This window comes from Symsagittifera roscoffensis, chromosome 9, assembly GCF_963678635.1.
Source record: "Symsagittifera roscoffensis chromosome 9, txSymRosc1.1, whole genome shotgun sequence".
NCBI lineage: Eukaryota > Metazoa > Xenacoelomorpha > Acoela > Convolutidae > Symsagittifera > Symsagittifera roscoffensis.
In genome coordinates, this window is record NC_087070.1 from 42,618,859 (window position 1) to 42,642,159 (window position 23,301).

General features: G+C 32.4%; 1 protein-coding gene across 3 annotated transcripts in view; it reads right to left on the minus strand.

Moving 5' to 3' along the window:
- LOC134854412 (substance-P receptor-like) overlaps positions 1-23,301 on the minus strand; it is a 154,402-nt gene that overhangs the window by 120,714 nt on the left and 10,387 nt on the right. The window contains exon 1 of one of the 3 annotated variants that reach the window (XM_063870651.1): positions 5,970-6,113. The exons of 1 other annotated variant lie outside the window; for it this stretch is intronic. The gene's annotated coding sequence lies outside the window, so the exon portion shown is untranslated. One more of the 3 variants, XM_063870652.1, reaches the window with a different exon arrangement.

Here is a 23,301-nt window from a genome sequence, read left to right on the forward strand (position 1 = left end):
AAGTCGAACCAAATTGCGATACAGAGCATCCTTTTGACAACTTTCCAAATGTCACGTTTTTTATCGTACCTAAGGCATTATCAGTTCTGCCTAATCAGAAAAAAAAGTATTTTCTTGGACATTTTCTAGGGAAACTTCCCGCCCGGGATGACAAAAATGCTGGTCATACAATTTCTTCTTAATAAAGCAAGCCTTTCGAACGTCTAAAAATGTCCGAAAAATCTTGGACTAGAATTTTCTCGTTGTATAAAAATTTCACGCTTTTAATCACGCCCGGAGGCATTCTCTTATCTACTGAAGTTGCCCCCTTTTTTATCGAAAAATCGTCTCTATTCTGGGCATTTTTTTAAATTTGATCTTGTTCCTACGCGAGGGCGTGGAAGGAAAAAGACGTGGAAGGGAGAGGGCGTGGAAGGAAAAATGAATCGCACGGCCTTCATTTTCATGTTGTAACGAGTGGTTTTATAAGGTTAAAGTGGAAGATTAAATAAATTTTTAAAGGAAGAATAAATACATTAAATATTCCGCATGTCAATTTTCAAATCAATCGGACAATGTGATCTAACAGTTAACTAAAAAACGCCAGTTGGACGAAAAGTCAAAAGATCCTTTCATTTTTATGAGCAAAATTTCAGAAAGATTTCGTCAATTTTTTATAAGAAAATTGATTCATAGCAATCATTTTCTTGCCAAATGTTGATTTTGAGGAATGTAAATGGCGTGAAAGAAGAAAAAAATCAGATTGAAAATAATTTTTTAATACATTCTGTCTCTTTTTTAAATGTTTTGAGGAGTCAGTGGAATAATTTGACATCATACAAAAAGTCTTATTTGAGTAGTCATCAAACCGTTCCTTTTAGTCTAAGTTGAATTTTGACTAGTTGCATCCGTTTACACAACTTTTAGAGGCTCACATCAAATTAGATTTTATCCTAAGTGTTACCCTTATACTTGTTAAGGGAAAGTTTAACTAAAATGATTTCAAATTTAAAATAAAACAGGTTTTTTACCATAACAGAGCTTGGAGAATTCTAAAATATTAAAGATTTTGCATCATAAAGTTTTGCGAAAAAAAATTGTGTTTAAGCATCAAACACCAAATGACCCAATGGCACGCTATTCAATGTTGAAAAAAACAATTTCAGTCGCTAAAATTTTCTATTTCGTAACATTTAGGTTGTTTCATAGGATAGTCTTAATCTGATTTTTTTCTGTGTGTGAAAAACTTGATTGTAAAATACAGTCACAGGACATAGAAGTTTTGTTGTTTTTTTCTGAAATTATTTGAAACACAGTTTTTAAGTTTGACAAACGGTCGATGAAATTATTTGAAAGGGCTTAACTGGACCGAAATTTGAGAATTCTTGTTGTGAAGGTGTATATTAGCCAGCACATCATAATTAGTTTTAGGGTGTTCTTGCGTGCAAAGGGAAACACTTCACTAACAATGCAAAGAATTGAAATTTATGGGCTCAAATTAGTTTTTTGGAAAGCCGATGAGCTTGAATTACTCATTATGTTGCCTAAAAATGGCAAACAAAGCAGGGATTTTCTTAAAATTCTTTATTTCTGATCTTATTTGTGATCCAAAATTAGCTAAACCTAGTCTATTTCTACTTAGAAAAAACGTATCCTACTAGGGGTCGAACTTGTGACCTGCCATTTAGAAGGCGGCATTACCCGCTAGGCCACATGACCTGATACTTTAACAAAGTTTTAGCAAGTGTTAATTTGCATTGTATTGCTACGGCTATTGTGTATACTCGAAGCATGTTTATCTCGATGCGGTTGAGCAGTGAATTGATTTCTGGTTATTTCATTACAGAAAATACAAAAAATTTGGTTAGGTAATCTATATAACATTTCTATCTAAAAAAAAAGCCTTCGTTGGGTAGGGGTGGCTAATATACACCGTCACAACTAGAGTTCTCAAATTTTGGCCCAGTTAAGCCCTTTCAAATAATTTCATCGACCATTTCAGACGGTATCTTAAATAGTTCCAGAGAAAAAAAAACGAAACGATAAAGAAAAAGTTCGTTCATTTTCTCGTTGTCAAACAGTTGCAACTTTTATGTCTTTTACTTGTGTCTACATTCTGTATTGTTCTAAAAACTTCAACTAGGTCCTCATATTTCAATGGTTCTTCACAGGATTGCTTTGTTTAATAATTCTTTCCATAATTGCGTTTAATTATCATATTTAATCAAAACAATGTGCAAAGTGAAAAATCTCGCTCCTAAAATTGAATGACTACTTTAAGAATAGTAAGGCCTGCACCTATTAAACCTGATTGACCGAAAAATATTACTTTAACCAAGTTAACGTTCTCCTTCTTATATTGGTTGACGGTGGAGATAGTTCACGTGGTCCGAAAAATTTGAAAATTATAAAAAAAAATTGTATCGAATTTCGTTATTAACCTTCTCCGTATATGCAGGATCCCAAACGACGTGATATATTTTGCAACTAATTGGGAATTAGAGGAATCAACTACAATGCCTCAGCTCAAGCTGGAATGATTGTAACCGCTTATTAAATCTCGCTCTCAACCCCTCTGCGTTTTTAGTGACCATCACAAAAAGAAAAATCTCTTATTAGTCTAGAAAATTAGCCCCCAAAGTTAATAAGGCGACTCTCAAACTTTCACAGCTCTCTAAGAACGCATTGCAGCTAAAGTAATTTTTGAAATTTGGTAACGATATCTTCAACGAAGTAAAAACAATTACCAACAAAAAAATATTTGCCAAAAAAATAGGTCTATTCGAAACCCTAGAGTTTTTAAGTCTTTCTTCTTAAGCTGTAGTCCCACACTTAAATAATTGCTAGTAAAAAACATCTCAATTAAAGCCCTGTTTCTGCTTCTAAGCCTGAAGGATCGATCATTGTCAGAATATTTTACATTTTGCCTTGTAGCAGCCTTGAAAAACATCAAAAATTTATTGTTAATTTATCACCACAAACAGTGTTTATAAAAGCTTGATTTAGTTGCAATTCATGGATAAAATTTGCTATACAATCCCGTGTTGACCAAAAGTTCGGTATCGCAACAAAAGGCAACTCGTAACAATGACAACTCGTAACAAAAGACATTTAAAGAGACAACTTATATAGTTTATAACTTAGTAGTTTCGTTTTAAGGTCGCCGGTCGACGCGATACGCACACGTTGCCACTTTGGGGCAGTAACCGACTCTAGTTTTTGTACAAGGTCACTCTCTATTGGCAAGCTCGCAATACGGGCCCAACTGCGGCGGTGAGTATGCTGCGATTTGTTCTTCAATGCTAGTAGTCTTTTATTAAGTTCAAACTTAATGAAATGCTTGTCAGACATTTTCATACAAATTCATACGTAAAGAAAAATGTATAAAAACTCCGTGCAAGTATCAAAAATTTTTTTGATAAGCATTTTCCGTGAATAAAAATTGTAAGAAAAAAAATCTTTTTTAATAAAAAACCTCAGTTTTGCTATAGTTTTATGTTTTGTCCGAAAACACTTAACTAAGGCTTTCCCATATAGAAAAAACTCATAAATTAAACGAGAAAGTTTTAACAGTTGAAACTTAACCTTTTATATAAAAACTTAAATCTGGTTCAGCTTGAAGACTCAGTCGAACAAATTTGTATTCAAATTCTTCTGTTCGGAAACAGTTTGTTCTAGCGTACAATTGTTTTTGCGTGTAATAGACTGAAAAAATTCTTCCTTGCAACCTTTGAATTTTTTCAAAAATATACTTTAGTCAAGTAAAATATTGATTGCAAAAAAAATTATGATCGAAAAACACGTGATATTTTGTTTCCCCATAAACTCCTTGAATGGAATTGAATTAAGAGAATTTTTAATATTTTGGATTATATGATAAACATTTGATTTGTTTGGAAGTCATTCTGGCTGTACACAAACTTTATTTTAATCCATTTTTCTGTCTAATTGCGTTTTACTGCGATAACTTTAATTGCGTTATATGCCTAAAAAAAACGTCATGGTACTTTAACAGCTTGTAATTTTTTTTGAATTTTTAAGAAAAAATTATTTTTGAAGAAACTATGAAGAATTATATCATATCTGATTTTTGCATTACTTTTGCGACAACAAGAAAGGATAAAACAGTTCCACTCTGAGTGGTTTTAGTTCTTAGAAAAAACATGACATTTTAGCTAGCTGTTTGCGACGGAATTTTTCTACGCAAAAATGAAAGCGTTAATCTGAAAAATTTACGTTTTCTGGAACTTTTGTAAAAAAAATATGAGTTTCTGAAAAGTCCCAGTTTTCAAAATTTATCATTGAAACAATACCAATTTAGGTAAGCGCAGATAATAATTCAATTTTTTAAAACACTGCTGGGATTTTTTCTATAAATGATAATTTTATTAGAACTGACTGATTTTTTAATGTACTCATTATCCAGAAGAAATTAAAAATTATCATTTGAAATTTAAAAAAATTGAGCTCATAAAATTTCCATTTTTTCGGTTGTCCCTCATTCGAGTTCCTTCAAACATATTCAAAAATGAAACTGATTAGAAAAAAAAAGATTAACTGATTAAAGTTTTTTTTTGCTTATAGAGAAACTAATTTTTGTTATTTTTTGATAAGTTTTTTTTAAAAATCTTAATGATATCATTCTTCCAGTAAAACCAGTAGTTTTTCCTATGTCAAAAAAATGTTCTTTTAGTCATTTCCATTTTCTCGTCTTATTACGTTAAAAATAAACTCAATGGTTGAACAAACGCCCAGTGTTTTTCTCCTAGTCTTTACTTCTTGTATTTTGAATAATCATTAATCGCGGTTCCAAGTTTGAAAATTTAGTTGTACTTGCAGATTTTTTACAGCGGTTTTGCTGGCGGTTCTGTTTTATAAGCGGAATGTTCATCGTAGGTAAGAGCTGATACAAAAACAATCCCAGGTATTTAACTGCACTTTTTGGTTCTTTAGCATTTCTGTCCCAATCAAAGTTTTCCAACTTTTTGAAGCCATTAAGTATCATCAATTTTGTGTTTTTTTCAAGTGTTTTTTTCAATTTATTGTAAATTTTTTGCTTTCCCATCAATTCTGGCTTTCACTCCATATCTTTTAAGTTCTATAGAACTAATAAATGAACCAAAAATTTATTGTAATTGGCATAAAGAACTAATTCAAAGTTCTGTGCTATGTTGGTAAGATCATCGATATCAATAAGAAACAGCAAGGACCCACAACAGTACCTTGATGTGCCCCACAAAAAAGATTCTCTGTTGTAGAGCAGTTATTTGAATGATAAACATTTTGGTTTCTGATGCTGAGGTAAATTAAGAGGTGACATCTCTCAGACCGTGAAGGCGATGAACTGGTTTCTGGCAGACATACATAAATACTCAAAAAAGTTTTGATCATACTTATTTTTTGTATCTAGCAATGAGTTTGCAGAAAAGTGAAAAACAAAAATGTCTTGAAGGTCTTATCAATTTTTTTGCCAAAAGAAATAAGACCTATTAAAAAGTAGTCTTCTTTATATAAAATAGTAATGATTTAAGTTAGGCTATAAATGGCTTGAAAGCTTGTTTAGCGGCAGTAAAAAAACAGAGCATATCTTTTTGACAAGAATAATATAGAATCAAAATTACTTAAAAATATCATAATCATAATTAAAGCAAAATCTAACATTTTGTAAAGTTTAATTGTTGAAAATTTGCTGTAAAAAGTATCCTCTTTAGGATCAAAGGTAGTTATTTTTGCTAAGAAAATGGCATCAAAAGAATCATTTAAAATGCTGGATTATGATTCTATTTTCCCAACTTTAAGTCCTTGATTTAAAAGGAACTCTAAAAACAAACTCTAAAGAATAAAAAAAGTCACTACACAAAAACTTTTACAGTTTTTTTTCCTTTTTTTAAAATAAATAATTATATGTTTTGTACACATTTGTTCATACTAACAAAAAATAAAAAGATAAAAATTTTCTCACCGAGCAATGCGAGGACAAGGGACCTTACTTTTCAATTTGAATTTAATGATAGAACTCAGTAGTATACTCTGTTGATTGCGACAAATAAAAAAGAAAACAAATGTTTTCTTGCTTGATTGGCCAACCTACAATTAGCGACACCGTTTAATTCCCTCGTGGTGGTGAAATGTGAACACAATTTGTTCTACAGGCCTCTTCGCTTTTTGACTGTCTCTTTCAAAGGTATAAAATACGGTTGACTATTGCCTTATATGGGCATAATTTAAAAATTGAAGCATTAAAACCTACTCTTTCACAAAAAAGGCTTCATATGAAACAATCTTCAATGACAGTATTAAAAATAAATCAAAATTTTTTTTCGAAAATAACAAAAATGAGACGATAGATGTTGGTAATGAACAGAGCAAGCTAGCTGATATCCATTTCGACTAATTTGTTTTTACAACAAAAAGCCCAAATTCAGCTCCAAGCTTTAATATTTTTATACACCCAATGCTTCCTATTTTTAATGCAGAAATTTCAAGCGATATATTGTCAGCTTTAAATAATCTGGTGTCTTTTTAACAAGCAAAACTCAACTCCGTTAAAAAAAGCTACGGATAAATTTGTTATTAATTACCAACAACTTCTCCTTTATTGATTCTAGGTAAAATTTTTGTGACATCAATCCAAAAAAGTGGGAAGCTTCTGTCGGAAAAACTGAAAAAAAAAACCTTGCAGATGTCAGTTTTGAAATTTTTGGGATTTCGGGAAAGTCTGCGAGCCTGATCCATTTTAACCTTTGATATCGTTAACTACTTATAACTATTTTTATTCAAATCGAAAGTCGGAACAATAACAATTACAAAGTAAAAAACGATGAATGCAAACAATTGGGCTATGACCATAATTAAGACTAAATCAAAGTAAAAATCAGAAAGCAGATTTATAACCGCATGTTAAAAAACTTATACTAACAAACAATGTGAAATATTTAGATACTAACAATGAAAAAAAAACTATGTGAAATTTTTTTGAAGTATTCAAGCTAAAACTTTCCAATTATTAAAATCTTCATTAACTTAAGCAATATTTTTCTCACCACTGTCCACCTCATCACTCGAACGATAAATATTATTTTATCCAAAATGCCAGGAGAACATGAATTGATTGACGATGCGCAATAAAAATTAGATATAAGGAATTTTTATACGCGTTAGAATAAATAGAAACGTAAAAGTTTTTGTTCACTTATTGAATGACATGTTTATGGGTCTAGGACAACAAGCCGACGGGACTTCAAGCCGAAGGGACTTCAGGCCGAAAATTAAACTTTACAAGCACCTCAAATCATTATTTTTTCATCTGTAAAACGTTGCTTGTCAAAACGTAGGCTATTTTACTCCATAATAAGCGTTATTTATGACAATGAATCACTTGGGATTGGCATCCGTTAATAATATCAGCCGGTTTTTGAAATGCATAAATTATAACCAAGAAAATTACCTTCAACCGTGTTTTATTTTTCAACTTTCCTAAACATCATTTGGAGGCTTAAAATTGATGAAAACGCTAATAAGTACCGAATAAAGATCATGAAATTGAGAAATTCTTCAAAAAAAATTTCAAATTAATCATATTTCATGACTTAGAGAGAAAATTTTCGGCTTGAAGTCCCTAATTTTACGATTCGGCTTGAAGTCCCGTCGGCTTGATGTCCGGCACCCCATGTTTATGAGATAATCAAGTTGTTGGTAAAAGTTGTAAGAAATCAGGAATAATTTTTTTCAAATTAAGTGTCAAAATTGTAGCAGTCAAGTCACTAAGTGAAGACAGCTGGATCTAATTTTATCCAGTAATTTTGCCTAGCAGCGACACAACGAAAGAAGAGGTCATTCACGATAAAAAGCTGCTAATTACAATTTAAGGGCCAAATTAACATCCTCCCCTCCAGAGCTATTTAGGGTGGAAGATGTTAACTTGGTTCTGCCCTCGAACTTTCAGCCAATCACATAAAAGCATTTTACTCGCAGCGTTTTGCAAGTTTAATTTAAATTGTAAGCTATGTTGCAGAGCCTTAAGTCAGTAGATTTGGGAGTAGGTTTCTTATTTATGAACTGCCAAAGTGAGTTATGACCGATGTGGTTAACTCATAGAGTAATTTCGGATAGGGTACATCGTCTGCTCGTCACGCTATCTTATTTTCGGCCGGATAGATTCGTGCAACTTCTTAGTCTAATACCGATCCTAATCTTAATCTTATACTTACTAGTCTCAGGGTGTTTAACTAGTCTCTACTAGGCTCAATAGATCTAGGGTATACTGGTTTGTTGCGGTTGCTGAAGTTCTCTCGGAGAGACAACTAATTTCTAAGTTAAATTCAAATCTCTCTGGTGCTGAAATTACAAGTAATTTCAGCACTTACAAATAAGTGAGTTGTTAGTTAGATGGATCATGATTGGTTAATATTAAATACTTTACAGTGGTAAAATATCTAATTTATCCAATCATAAAATATAGTTTAGATCAGGTTCCACCCATCCGGGTTTTACAGAGTTTTTTAGAATTATCTTTCTGCAATTCAAAGGATGGATGATGAACGTTGGTATTGGGCGAACATCGTATCTTCGTGTATCTTCTTGTGACAACGACTGTGTTTCCCAACGAAATCAATCTGATTTCAAAATGGTTTGCTATGACGGGTTTTTCTGTATTATGTAGAGAACTTGTTTTGTGTTCAGCCGCGTCTGAGAATGGCGTGGAGATTGTGCGTGGAGGGGATGCCTTGTAACTCGGATCTGTACGTATACTTGAACATCGATGTGGTCATTGGTCTAGTTCAATGAAGTCCTTTTCTGCGAAGTCAAGTCGTACTCTAAATCTTTTGAGTTGTGATTGTGGTCGGCATTTTGGTTGTGGTTGGCCATTCTTTTTCGAGTGTAGTGGGATCACTTTGTCTTTGGATGTTCGTCTTCGTTGTTGTATGCTGATCTATATACTGCAAAGTATGTTTTAAATTTTATAAAATTTTTATTAGTTCAATGTTTTAATTATGATTTTGATTAGTTGTTTTCACAAAAGCTTTTTGTTTTAGTTCGGTTATTTTGAAGAGTTACTCACCCTTGAGTACCTCTTATTAAAAATAGGAGTGTGGTCACAAAGCGTGGATGTAGCGCGGTGGGTTAGGCCGGCTATAGAGCATGCTCAGGACGTCCTCTCTGGTGGGTTAGGCCAGGAGTGGGAGTATGATTTCGTGCGGTTTCTGTGAGAGGTCCTGTTATGTGATAACGTTTTATGTTGAGCTTATGGTGGTCTTTCTTATGTTCCGTTGGTTGTGTCCTTTTTTCAAAAATCAAATTGTTTTTGTTATGGGTTTGTCTTTCGACTTTTTTGTGTTTTATGATTTCTTTCTTAGACTTTATAATAGTCTTCAAAAGAATAAATTATCCTGTTTTAAACTGGGTTAATCCGGTTTGGGTACCGTTGGTTTTCTTTTCTTAGTCATGCTGTTATTTTATGATTTGTGGTGTTTAGTAAGCTGCGTTGGTTAGTTTGGTTTAGTTTATAATTCCTTTCCAACCGGGTTAAAGGAAAGTTTGAAACTTGTTATTGTATGTTAGAGTTGTTGAGTGTGAAAACTTGAAACTAAAACTCATTATTTAAACAATTCTTCGTGGGCGAGCTGTGCGAGTTTGGATAGAATTCTTGTGCGAGTGAATGAAAATATCAAAAGGTTAGTACTGCTTTTTTACTTTATCAATTTACTACATAGAATTTTAATTTTACTGCTAGTTTTGGGGAAAAGTTAAGTTACAAATTTTCATTATTATGAAATTTACTGCTTTTGGGAAAACAATTTATTTTTATTTTTATTTACTTCATTTGATATAAATTTTATCAAATTATTTTGTGGAGAATATTAATGAAGTTTAGAATAAATTTAACAAGTTTTTATTTTTTTTTTTTGTTTTTTGTAGATGATCGTGGTATGAAGACTAAAAAACTAAAAGAAACATGAGTAAAGAATGGTTAGTGTTTATTTTAATTTTATTAGTGAAGAATATGTATAAATTATACTTACCTGTTAGTCGTCGGGGAAAAAACCGTGGGGGAAGATGTCGTGTATTGTTTCTGAATTTGTTAGTAATTTTGCTAGTATGCGAATGATGTTTTTAGTTTGAAGCAGTGGCCAAAGCAATTGAAGTGCTTTAATAGTTTTTAGTTCTTCAGTGCCAACTGCAAACTCATAAGGTGTGTTTTGAATGAGGTTATATAATTTATGATTGTATTTAGTATTGTGGATGAATTCTAATATTGGGATTTCTATAGGTTGGATAAATTCATGTGGGATAAGGAAGGGTCTGGATTCTTCTGCGTTAAAGGTCTTCGTGATGGGACCAAATATATACATTTGTGTTATTGGGTCATAGTTGCGGAGGATGCCGTGGAGGTTAGTGTCTTTTATGCAATATGTGAAATTTAGAAAAAATGGCGAAGTGTACTTTGAATTAAGAAACTGAAAACGGTGGTGTGGTTGTCTTGATGGAGTGTGGAGATCAAAATGATTTTGTATGAAGCGATAATACGTATATGTGTGGGTTTGTTTAGTGCGTAACATAATGTCGTGTGAGCAGTGCAAATCGCGTTCATGTGGTGCAAGGAAATGAAAGGTTAGTGAAAATAATTGAAATTTTTCTTTAAAACTTTCATAAGCTTGCATGTCGGTTAGTGCTTCAGAGATGATGTGATCAAATTTTCGATCAAATATATTGAGTGTAAATACATATGGTGTTTTGATGAAAAATTTTTCTGTTAGTTGTGGGTTAGCGAAGCGGTCGTCATCTAAAAATTCGTCTTGGTTAGGTCGGATGATATTATGATCGTAATATTCTAGCGTAAATTCGTTAGCTCGGGGTGCAGTGTATGTTTTTAGTGATTTTTTATATCCTATATAAGTAAATTGTCTGTGTGTTAATGGTGTGGTGAGTCGATATAGCATATCTTGATTTCTTTCTATATCGATGTGAGTATTAGATAAAGGTAGGCAAAGGGGATTAGTAAAATGACAATATGATGTCCAATGAAGTGTAGGCATTAAAACATGTTCATCTACAAAACTACGTGTGTCGTTAGTGTCGTTAGGGGTGTTTAAAGTATATTGTGGGAATGAAGGTAAGGTGATTGCTAGAAAATCTTTCGTGTGAGTGTGATGTGGATGATTAATATATTCACGGGCTGTTCCTGGTTTGGTTGGGAATGGATGGTTTGGGAATTTTCTTTTAAAAGTGCGATAAGCTCTATTAGTGCTTTTTGATGATTCGGTGGAAATGGATGATTGTGCTAATGATGCAGAATAAGCTGAAGAAGGTGTAGGGGTAGGTGAGTTTGAGGATTCTATTGTGGAAGAAATCTGATTTATAGTGAGGGTGTTAGGGTGTATTAGCTGTTGTTGTAGGGTTATAAAATTATCAAGTTCTTGGGAGATTTGGGGAGTATCGGGAGAATTAGATGATCGGTCGGAATGAAATGGAGAATAGGTTGGGGTTACTTGTGAAGCGTAAGAGGGGGTAGAAACGGACGGGAGTGGATTATTTGTTGGGATTGGTCGAAAAGGAGGCTTTGAAAAAACTGAGGAGTTGGTTTGAAAATTATTGGATGGAGATGGTTCGGAGTCTGCAAATTCGTCAGGGGTTTCTATATTTGGGTTATTTAGTTGTGAAATGGAGTATAAAACTGAAATATTGGAATTAGTGTCTGAATTCATGCTTGATGTTATATTACTATTTGGAAAATCGGGTGGTGGGAAAGCAAAAAGTGGAATTATTGTAATTGGAGTGTTGAGGTTGGTTGGGTGGGAATTTGAGCGGTGTAGGGATCCAAGTTGTCGGCTCATCGTGGGCTAAAAAAAATATTATTTTGAGACTGAAAAGCGGTGGTATGGGGTTGTTCTATAATTTGTTCATATGTATTTTCATCTTGTGAATGATGTGTCATTATGTGTTGTATGGGACTTTGCGATATGTTTGGTCTAAAATTTGGGTTGTGTTTTTGCTAAGTTTCGGAAATTTCGTGGGACTAATGATAATGGATGGTTATTTGGTAGGGGTGGCAACTGTGGTGCTGTAGGTGTTACTTCTATATTATTATGTTCCTCGTCGTACGTGTTCTGTCTTGTCGCTATTTTTGTGTTATATTCTTTTATTTGTGCGTCTAGAAGGATTTTGTTTATTGATGATGAAAAAATTCCAAAAAATCCTGCAAATAGTATGCGTGCTACACTTGCTTGTCTATTTATTTGTGTGTGTATAGCGCATGTATTATAGATTCCTTTTAGTAGTGAGAAAAGAAATCCTATAAAAATAAACATTGCGTATAAAATAGTCAATTTTTCTAAAATGTAGTAGGGCCATCCTAGAAAATCGAGAATTTCATTTTTTAATGTAACAAAGCTAAAAATATTTATAAGTGAAATATCTTGTGGTCTGTATTTTTCACCGTTTAGATATATATAATCTTTAATGTCTTTAAAATATCCGCTATAATCTTGTGTATAGATGTCTGCAAATCCTGCGGTTTCGGCAAGTTTGCGTAAGTTTTGGTCAATTGATTGTCTTTGTATAGTGTCCATTTGTGTTAATAATTCCTGGAATTGTTGTGTTCTAATGTGATGTTGGATATCAGATTTTGAATTTATTCCAATTGATTGAAATCTATATTTGGGTTTCGAGCAATAGCTCTAATGCTTTCGGGCGAAAATTTTTTGAGTGATTGCATTAATGTGGGGTATGGAGTAAGAAGATAATATTTATCTTCATCAGGATTCAATTGTACTACATTGTGGCTATTTGCTGATTCACATGGGACTGCGGTATCCCAAAAATATGTTCATCTTGAGAGTGTGTCAACAAAATGTACTTTATTTTTATAAAAGATAGGGATTCTTTTATAGCATCTTTTATCTTCAAAAACATATAGTGGTGATACTTTTTTGGTACAAGTATAAAACCATAAAATGTTTTTTTCGTAGTCTAAAAAATTTGATCTATTTCCTGATTGTAAATATCCTGCGTAGGGTATTTTTAATACTGCTAGTGCAAGTGATTGTAGGATTTGTGTTCGTTCTAATTCGCATAGTTGGTGAAGTGTTTCTAATTCAGAGAGTGACATTTCCTGGAAAATTTGGCTAATTGTGTAGTCTAGTTTCATATCTAAGTGAATATCGTAGTGGATATTACCAAAATAAGAATTATTCATTAGTGATAGTTCTTGTAGACGTGTGCTTTGAGTGTCATGTGGCTTTAGATGTCCACCAGGTTGACCATTACTTTTTTGAAAATTGACTGGTATATATGCTGTTCCTTCGTTTAGAGGATGACTTGTGGCATAAGGGTCAATTTTTACTTTTCCAGTGGTCATGTCGAAACCTTTTTCGTATTCAACTAAGATTTCAGAGTATTGTGTTTTGTGAAGTGGATTTCTGTATTTGCATGCTAGTTCTGTTTCTTGATATATTTGAAAACGGGTTAATTTATTTTCTATATTGTGGATGTTTCGAAAATCATTACTTCGTTTTTGTGATGGATTTACTTGTTCATATGGGATTGATTGTATGAAATATTTTTCGTGAAATTTTATCATTCGAGCGTGTATTTTTGCTACTTGAAATGTTGTACATGTATCTTCGGGAAACCAAACAAATGTTGCTTGTGTTCGTGTTGTAGGGTCACAATAACCTTGATCGTTTTTACAGGGTAATCTAATTCCTTGATAGATCATTGTGTTGTCAGATAAATCTCGTGTGAGTTGAATTTTTTCGAGGTGTATTTTCCAATCGAAAAACATTATTTCTTGATATCCTTTATTTTTTGTGTCTGCTTTGCAGTTCGATGGGTTATTTATACCAATGTGTGGTATCCAGTGTTTATCGTGTATATCATAAGTTAATCTTCCGTGTGCGCCGTTGTATGGGTATTTTTCATCTAGTTTTATATGTCCTTGATATCTTTCAAGTTCTGCTTGATGTACAGAATCTGAAAAAACTTGGAAATATACTAATTTTCTGTCGGTGTTTTTATTTCTTGTGATATTTAGTCTTAGTAACTCGTTTTTACAATCTTCGGGATTGAGATGTAAAAGTCGTTCGATATTACTCTGGTAGAATGATTCGTGGTCAAGTCGGTTTTTATTTCCATTTGAGACTTGTGAACAATGTACTTTCTTTTCGGAAAATGTTGCTGTGAATTTATATCCTATAACTGTTGTTGCTCGGGCTTTTGAATAGAGTGTCGCTATTACATTTGTAGTTTCTGTAGCTTGTGGTTCTGTTTCGCATTGTGGTACTTGGTTTATTGCATATTTGTGTAGTGTTTTTTGTTCATTTTCTTCACAATCGTAATGTGTTACTAATAGGTCTTGGGGTCCTGTGCGAGGAGAAGGATTTATGTTCTGATCGGAGATTATTAGAAAAAGGAGTTGGAGAAAAATCAATGTTTTTAGAATATACATGTGTATGATAATCCTGAGTACGGGTTATAAAATGTGATGTAACCAATTGTTTTCTTGGTATATCTGTCGTATTTATATATTACTTCAGTTGTTATAAAAGGTGGTGGTAGCGATTGAGCTGTTATATTTGGTGGATTTAATGGATAAGGATGTTGAGCAATGTTGTTTAGTTTAACCGTGATTTCGAATTTTAATTGTAGGCTATTTTGTTGGAGTATTTGGATGTTATGATCACGAATGTCTTCGTGGATATCTTGTCTATATTGTAATCTATTAAGTGCCCAGTTGTGGAGTCGGTTACTTTCTGGGTGTTGTCCAAATAATGGTGGAGGTGCTGTGAATGTTTTCCAGTCTAATCTTAAAGGGATATTTGTTGATGATTGTTCTCGATATCTAGCGTCGAGGTTATTTGGGAAATTTAAAGGAAAATGCGTCGGTGAAAACTGGCTTATTGATGGTGTTGATGGTAGTGATAATGTTTCTGGTAGTGATGATGATGTTGTTGTATCTGTAGAAATATCTATTGGATCATTTATTAAATTTGGTTCACCTTGTGTGAAAGATTGCGTTGTCCAATATGGTAGTCGTGATGTTTGGTTTGGGGGGTTAAAGGGATTTTCACGTATTTGTTCAGATGTTGGTGTTGAACCTAAGTAATCTGAGGGTAGAGTTGAGGTGCTTCGTTGTGAAAGAAGTGTAGGGGTTTCCGGTAATATGCCAATTGGGTTTTCCGGAGTACTTGGTGATGGGGATTGGGGTATATCAAAATGAACTCGGGGGGTTTGAAAGTTTCTATTTCGTCGTGGATGTATGATTTGTCTATTTATTTCAACTGCATTTTGGTTTTGGCTAATATTTCGAATTCTACTTAATTCTTGTGGTAGTGGCGGGTATAAGTTATATGTTGGTTCACTCAGAGGTGCCTGTCGCTGAACTGGTTCTAGTGGTTCAGATAAGCGAGCGTGTCGTTCTTCAAAGGTATATGGGTTATCCTGGAAAGAAATTCGTGTAGATGTTTGGGGGATTTGGGTGGTTGTAGGTGGTGTGGGGTTTTCTTGGGATGTTGTCGGTGAAGACTGACTGTGTGATTGTTGGTTAGCAATTTTTGAGGGTTTTTTGATTGATTTCTTTTAGTGAAAAAATTTATGTTTATTATAGTATTCTTCAAGAAAAAGAATTAAAAGGATTGTTGCTAATGCGAATGTTATGACTGCTTTCTTTATACATTTGCATATTGTCAATATGAGGGATGTTAAGAATATTATGAAAATTACAAATAGTAAAAAAATATCTGTTCTACTAAAAATGGTTCGTATCATTTAAATAGATTTTGGGTTTTCGTACCTGTGTATTTGGTCAATGGCTTTGGAAAGTTGGAAGTATATTTCGAATAGGGAATAGAAAATTAAAAAAATAATACAAAAAATGATTAAGATTAATACAAAAGCTTCAAAACTATCAAAAAGAAAAGAAATATGAATAAAATTTTAAATATTGTTAAAAAGTTTATTAAATTGTTGAGAATTATGTTGACTGATCGAGAGAAGAGCATTTAAGAAATGGCTCTTGATCGAACATTTTTTGTTGTTTGGGGCAATTTTTAAGTGTAGTCGAGTTATTTATTGGTTTTTTGACAAGTGGGTTGAGATTTGTGAAAAAGTGTTGGAGGCTAACTTTATGGTATTCGGGAGGTCTTCTTTTACTTTATTTTTATTTGTCAAGTTATCTGGGGTATTTTTGAGGTCTTTGTACTTTAGGCTAATTTAATATGGTTGTTCTTTTACGTTAGGCTAATTTAACATTTTTGTTTGGGGGGTTTTTGAGGTCTGAGTTGGGAAAATATTGTTGATCTTTGCGTTTTTAGATAAGGGAGGGTTATGATATTATGGTGGTATTTGTTTTAGTTGTCAAGTTTGAGAAGCTTGCTTATTTTTGACCTGGAGGTTGTAAAGTTATAGTTATAGATATGCCTGAAGTGTAATATCTTTCGTCTAATTGGTTTGTGTTAGATTTAGAGAAGTTGACGGATTGGATGAATCTTATTGGCTAATTTTGAACTAAATTTGCTGTGTGATTGTCAGCATGTTATTTTGAAAAATGAAAGTTCAAAATGTTTCAGAGGTGCAAAGATTATTTATTTTAAAATTAAAGCTGTTTTTGAAATTCAACTTTCTTTAATATTTTAGATTGTGGGATGAATGTTTTATAGTTTTTACGTGGTTGATTTCTAAGTCGTGATGACTCTCTATGTTCTGACTTCTCGACTTGTTCTTGGGGTATAATTTTTTCTATCATTTTTCTACTTTTCCTTTCTTTTTGAGGTATAATTTGATCTAGCTTTTTTGTATTGTTTTTGGTTGTAGTTTGTTTTCTATTTTGTTTTTCAAGGTGAATGTCGTTTTGTTTATTTATTTCGTTTTCCGTATGTAGGTGATTTTGAATAACTTTTAAACCTGTGAAAGAATATAATTGAGTTAGTTCGCGTAGTGCGTATTCTTTTGGGTAGTAAGGCAATAGATTGTTTCTATGTTGAACAATTTCTTTTTGGTCTGAATCGGTGATTTTATATGTTACGTCGGTGGGTTTGGCGATTATTTGGTATGGTCCTTTACGAAGGGTTTGTAATTTTTTAGAAATTCCTTTTTGTGTATTAAAATTTGGTATTAAGACAAAGGTTCCAATTTTTAAATCGGAGGCTGGTGTAAAACGTGAATTGACTTGTTCGTTAATGTTTTGTCTTTGTAACAATTTTTTTGTTACTTTTTGATAAATTTCGTTGTGTTTTTTTATCTCTATTTAAAATCCATTCGGTATGTGTACCGGAGGCTAATTTTAGGATTTGTGGGTGATGAAAATGATCTTCATCATGTGTGTGTAAAGGTAGGTTATAACAAATTGAGTCTTTATTCGGTTGACAATGACCTTGTGCATTTTTATGAGAGTTTGCTGTAAACATAATTGGTTTACATGGCTTTTGATTAAAAACCATTTCATATGGTTACATTCCTAGAGTTGTCGTGATTTGTGAATTATATGCTAAGGGAAATAGTTTTACATCTGCTGACCATTCGGTGTATCTTGTATCATTTCCGTTTATGATACATCTAAGATATTCTTGTAGTGAACGGTTCATACCTTCGACTAAACCGTTAGTCCAAGGTGCATGAGATGTACGTGGTTTGTGTTTAATGTTATATAAATGACATAGTGTGATGATTTCATTATTTTTGAATTCTGTACCGTTGTCTGTAACTAGAATTTCGGGTAATCCGAACTTGGCTATCCAGTGTTCGTAAAGTGTTGTGTAAGTATAGTAAGCGTTACAATGTGGTACTGGGTTGAGTGCTACATAGTGTGTAAAAGCGTCAACAATTACCATAATGTATGAATTTCCTTCAGAGGATGGTGAAATTAGTCCTTTTGTGTCAAATGATATACGGTGGTTAAAATATAAACTGTGTCCTTTAAAATCTTGTTTTTGTGCTATTTGTTTTTGATTTGGGTAAGGTTTATTTAGCTGACATACTATACAATCATTGCATAGTACTTTTATCCAAATTGGTGCATTTGGGAAATAGAAATTTTGTATAAAATTTGAATATGTTTTCTCTGATCCAGAGTGTCCTTTAATGTTTTGTGTATGTGAAATGTTAAAAGCTATGAGAATCATACTTAAAGGGAGACAGGGAACTGTAGATTCATTTAATTGATATTCTAGAAGGTCTGTGTTTTCATTAATTGTTGTACTATTAAATTTTCGAAAATATCGGAGGAGTGTTTTATTTCCTAAAATTGTGGTATCTGCCTTTACGGTTTTAGTTTTGTATTTGTGCCATGATTTTAGTTGTCTAATTACTGGGTCAAGATTTTGATATTGTTTCAAGGTATTAATTGTAATTCTATCTGTTGAAGGGAGAAAAATGTTTTCAATTTCTAATTTAGATAAAGGAATTGTGTCAAGTGGGTCATGGAGGTCAAAAACTTGATTTATTGTATATTTTGAATCATTCGTTTGTGGTCCTGATAAATTTATTTTATCGGTTAAATTTTCTTTTTCAATTAATGGAAAAAGATCTTTTTTATGCGAGTGTTGCTTCACTCGTTTTTGTTGGGTGTTATTTGTTATCCATTGTGAGTATGAATTGATTTGAAAGTTGATGTTCCAAGTAGATCAACTTCGTAGTGGTTATCTTGGCAATCTAAGTAAAGTGGGAAGTGTTGGAGATTATTTATTTGTGAATGTTCAATGTCAATTTTTACTGCATGTTTTTTAATTCTAATCGGGGTGATGTTTCATCTTTTGCAAGGTAAAATTTTATATTTTGTGGTATTTCAACTGTAGTTTTTCGTGTAAGTAATTCAGGTGGTGTATTTCGGCTTAATGTATCTGGTAATGCGAGATTTTTTCCTGCTGTCCAAACTATATGTAAGTTTGGAAATTTCATTAGTATTAATTGAAATCTGTAAACTCGGTGATTTGGATTTGACTTCTGTGTAAAGAGAAAAATGATTGGTTTATGATCTGTGAATAGAACTGTTGGATGTTTTGATCCAAGTATTAGAAATTCATATTCTGTAAGTGTATAAATGATAGCTGTACATTCTCTCATTAGAGTTGAGAGTCGTAGCTCTGCTTGAGTGAATAATCGGGAATTTGCTGATATAAGGTTCATTTTATTTGTACCGTTGTTTGATTGTAATAATGCTGCGCCGATGCCAAAATTGGAAGCATCGCACATTGCATAGAATGGTTGATTTGGGTCTGGAATTGTGTTTGAAATTTGTTCAGTTAAAAGTTTTTTAACTTCTTCAAATCGTGTTTGATGTTCAGTATTCCATTCAAAATTATTTTGTTGTCTTAGGATATTATAAAATGGTCTTAAATATAATTGCATTTTATAAACGTATTTGCTTAAGAAGTTTAACATTCCAAGGAATTCTTGGATTTTCTTTTTGTTTGTTGGTGGTTGAAGTTTTTGAATAGCATCAATGCGTGATTTCAATGGAGTGATTGTGTTTCTTTCTATGTTATGTCCTAAAAATTTAACTCTTGTTAAGAAGAAGTGAGATTTGTCGGGGGCGGCCTTCAGATTTTCGTTCTGAAGTATTTTATGATAGTTTTCTAAAACTGTAAACATTTCTTCTTTTGTCTGTGATTGCATAAAAACATCGTCTAAATAGGTGATTGCGTTTTTCTTAAGTATTAGTGGTCTAAAAATTTTGCTCATAAAAGCTGAAAATGCTGCTGTTCCTATGGATATTCCATAGAATAGGCGGTTGAATTCGTATTGTTGATTTCCAATAATAAATTGTGTTAAGCGTCGTGATTGTTCATCTAGTGGCATTTGATTGTATGCACTATTCATGTCTGCGGTTGTAAAGTATTTTCCGTTTATTTTTGTTAAAATAACTTGTATTGGTTCAATAGGCCAATTGCATTTTGATTCATCTATTAGTGAATTGAGATATCTAGCGTCTAAGACTATTTTTAATGATTCTCCTTTTGCTAGGATAATAACAGGGTTAATAAATGTGTTACCTTTTGGTTGTTCTTCTTTGTTTACCGGTGAGGTAATTTTGTATTGTTCTAAAATATCAAGTAATCTATTTACTTTGTCGTGTAAATGAATTGGTACTTTACTAGCTCTTTCTTTCTTGAATACTGCGTCAGGTTTTAACGGGAGATGTAGCGATGAACTGATTTTTCCAACATCAAATTTTGATGTTGCATAGACTGATGAATATTTTATTAGCTGTTTAGCTAATTTATCAATTTCGTCTTGTGTTATTTGTGAATGTTGGAAGTTAAACATTGTTAAAAACTTTTGTTGATGTTCTGTATAGTTGATTATGTTGAATATAGGTTTGAAATATGGGGTTTTTGTGAAATAGTCTGTATTTCTTTTTTCATTATTTATTATATTATTGATGGATATTTCTTCGTTAAGAATTGTGGATTGACAAATATCTAATAATTGGAGTATATTATTTACGCGGTATGCTTTTTCATGTATGGGTGATATTGTAGCGTTTGTTTCGCAATATCCTAAAAGTCCTAAGGGTAATGTTACTTTGTATGGTGTATTGTTATATATATGCAACGAAATGGTGTCTGAATTCGTATTTTTCAAATATTTTATCGATGAGATCGTGATTTTGAAAAACTTATTGATAGGTTTGAATTCAAAGTCTGACATGAAGAGTTGTTGTTTATTTTGATTTTTATCATATTGGTGAACTTGTTTTATTGAAAAGTTATATATATCTCCTGATAGTGGTTTCAGGTGTTTCCGTTTTTGGTTATAAATTGGGTAAAATTTTGAAAAGAATGGTGGTTGTTTATTTAATCTTTGAAAAAATGTTAGAGCTGTATTTTTTGTTTTTGTATATTTATCTTTGATTAGTATTTTACTATTCAATATGTTGATTGTTGGTATATATTTCGAAATAAATGGTATGCCAATGATATGGTGTTTAATATCCGTGATATGAAATATCTGTTTAAATGGTTTGTTTAGAATTTTGTTTTGTTCCATTGTTCTTGTGGGAAGAAGGAATAGTTGAACTTTTCCATAATTTATTAGTGTTGATTCTTGTGCTGTTGCTAGTTTACTAGAGGTTGCAAGAGGCGTTAATTTTGAGTGTAATGTTTTGATTTCATTCCATGTGGGAATGTTAATTATGTTTGATTCTGCTCCTGAATCAATTAAAAAATCAACTTCAAGGTCTGGTGGTTGAAATTCCTTGTTTCTTGGACTTTCTAAAAGAAATGGTATTGTCCAAATCCAAATTTTTTCTTTGGGTTGTTCTTTTTGTATATTTTGGTAAATGTGATTCGTATTTAAGCTTTTTATTTTGTCATTTTCGTTGGGTTTACTTACCGTGTTAATTTCGTTTATGTCTTGTGCAGTTTGTGTAGAATTGATGGGTTCAATGTAATAATTGTGAAGAAGTTCCAACTGATTTTCATATATGTGTGATGTAAAAGGTTGTTCATATATAATAGGTTCGTAGTCGTTTTCGACTGCTATCATATTGATGGAAATGGTATTTTCTGTATCACTTTCTGTGTCTGATGATTCACAGTTTATTTGATTTAATTGTAGTTCGTTATTTCCTGTGTCATCGATTCCTGGGGGGTCTGATGTTGTTTCTTCATTTGATTGTACCTGATTAATTTGTCTCTGATGTTTTGGTGTACTATCTCTGTATCGATGTTTAGAATTATCATAATGGTTATTATTTCTATGTGGTGATTGAGAATAATTTCTATATCGATTATTATAACTTGAATTTCGATTTTGTGAATTATTCCGTGATCTGTTTTGATAATTAATATTTGATCTGTGATAGTTTGATCTGTTATATGAGTTATTTCTCGATCGGTTGTTCGGGTAATTGTGATTTCGATTGTTCGAATAACTTCTATATCTATTATGTGAATAGTTTCTGTTTCTGTTATATGATGAGTTTCGTGATTGATTATTGGAATAGTGTTTATTCCTTGGGTTTGATTGGGAACTGGATCTAGAAACAAATTGTGTTGCATTGGAATTTGATCTTGAATAGTTATTTCGACTATTTGATCGATTATAATTATTTTGTGAATAATTCTGTGTATTTCTTCGTTCTGGTGATCTTCCTCTATAACTTGAGTTATATGGTGATTGATTCCTTGTGTAACTGGTGTTGTTCGGAAGTGGTTTTCCTGAACTGTTGTTACTGTATATGTTTTTGTTTGGTAAATTTTGATCTTTCTTCATATATTGATAGAATGATTTGTTTGGTTCTCTATGTTTTTGAGGTTTGTTCTGGTTATCTTGTTGTTTTTGTCTACATTCAGAGATACTATGTCCGTATCGTCGGCAATAATTACACCATTTTTTAAAAGTTGGTTTACCTTTAAAATTTGGGTGTTTTTCATAAATATTTAGTATTTCAGTGATTTTTTCAACTAGATCTGTATCTGATTCCTGTATGTTACTGATGTGCGTAGTGTTTGTTTCGATTCGATTAACATACTGTAATTTAGATTTTCTGTTTCTTCGAGTTTCATTGTGATTTCCGCTTGTTCTAGTTTGTCTACTAGTTTTCGAAAATCTAAATCTGGCTCTCGAATTGAGGAAGGATGAGATGCTCTCTTTTTTATTGCTATTTTCCTTAATTGAGGTGTTAAGGTCATCATTAAAAATTCTGTCATTTTTGAGTTTTTATAGTCATGTGTATTTAATGAATATGCTTTTCAATCTAGTGTTTCGATGGGTACTGCTAATTGTTTGATGGTTTCATTTGGTAATCTGCGAATTTCATTACATAAAACTCTTTGGTGTTGTTGATTTCTTTCGGAGTCAAACATTTTTGAAAATTCTTGTGTAAATCTTTTCCAATCTGATTTTATTTCTATAGGTAACACTGAAAACCATTTTTGGGCTGCGCCATCTAAGGTTTTTTGTATCAACGCTGTGCGTCGATGTATCCAATTTTGATGTAATGGTGTATTAATTGGTTCAGGTCCTATATTTAAAAATAAATTTGCTGTTACTGCATTTAAATAATCTTCTACAGAATATTCAGGATCTGTTCCTGTGACAACCATTAGTGGTTTATTTGATGTTATTGATGATCCACCCATAAGGTATGGATTCATTGTCATTTGTAGTGATTCTGCGGCATTTGGCATTTGTGAAAAATTTGAAAGTTGATTCTTTGTTATTTCGTGTTGTTGAAGATAATATGGGAGTGGTATTTCGTTTTGCATTTGAGTTGGTTGGTACGAGTGTGTGATCGTTGGATTTTGTGGTTGAATCGGTTGAAAAGATTGTGTATTAGTTGGATTTTGCATTTGTATTGGCTGTTGATTTCGTGTTTCTGTTGGA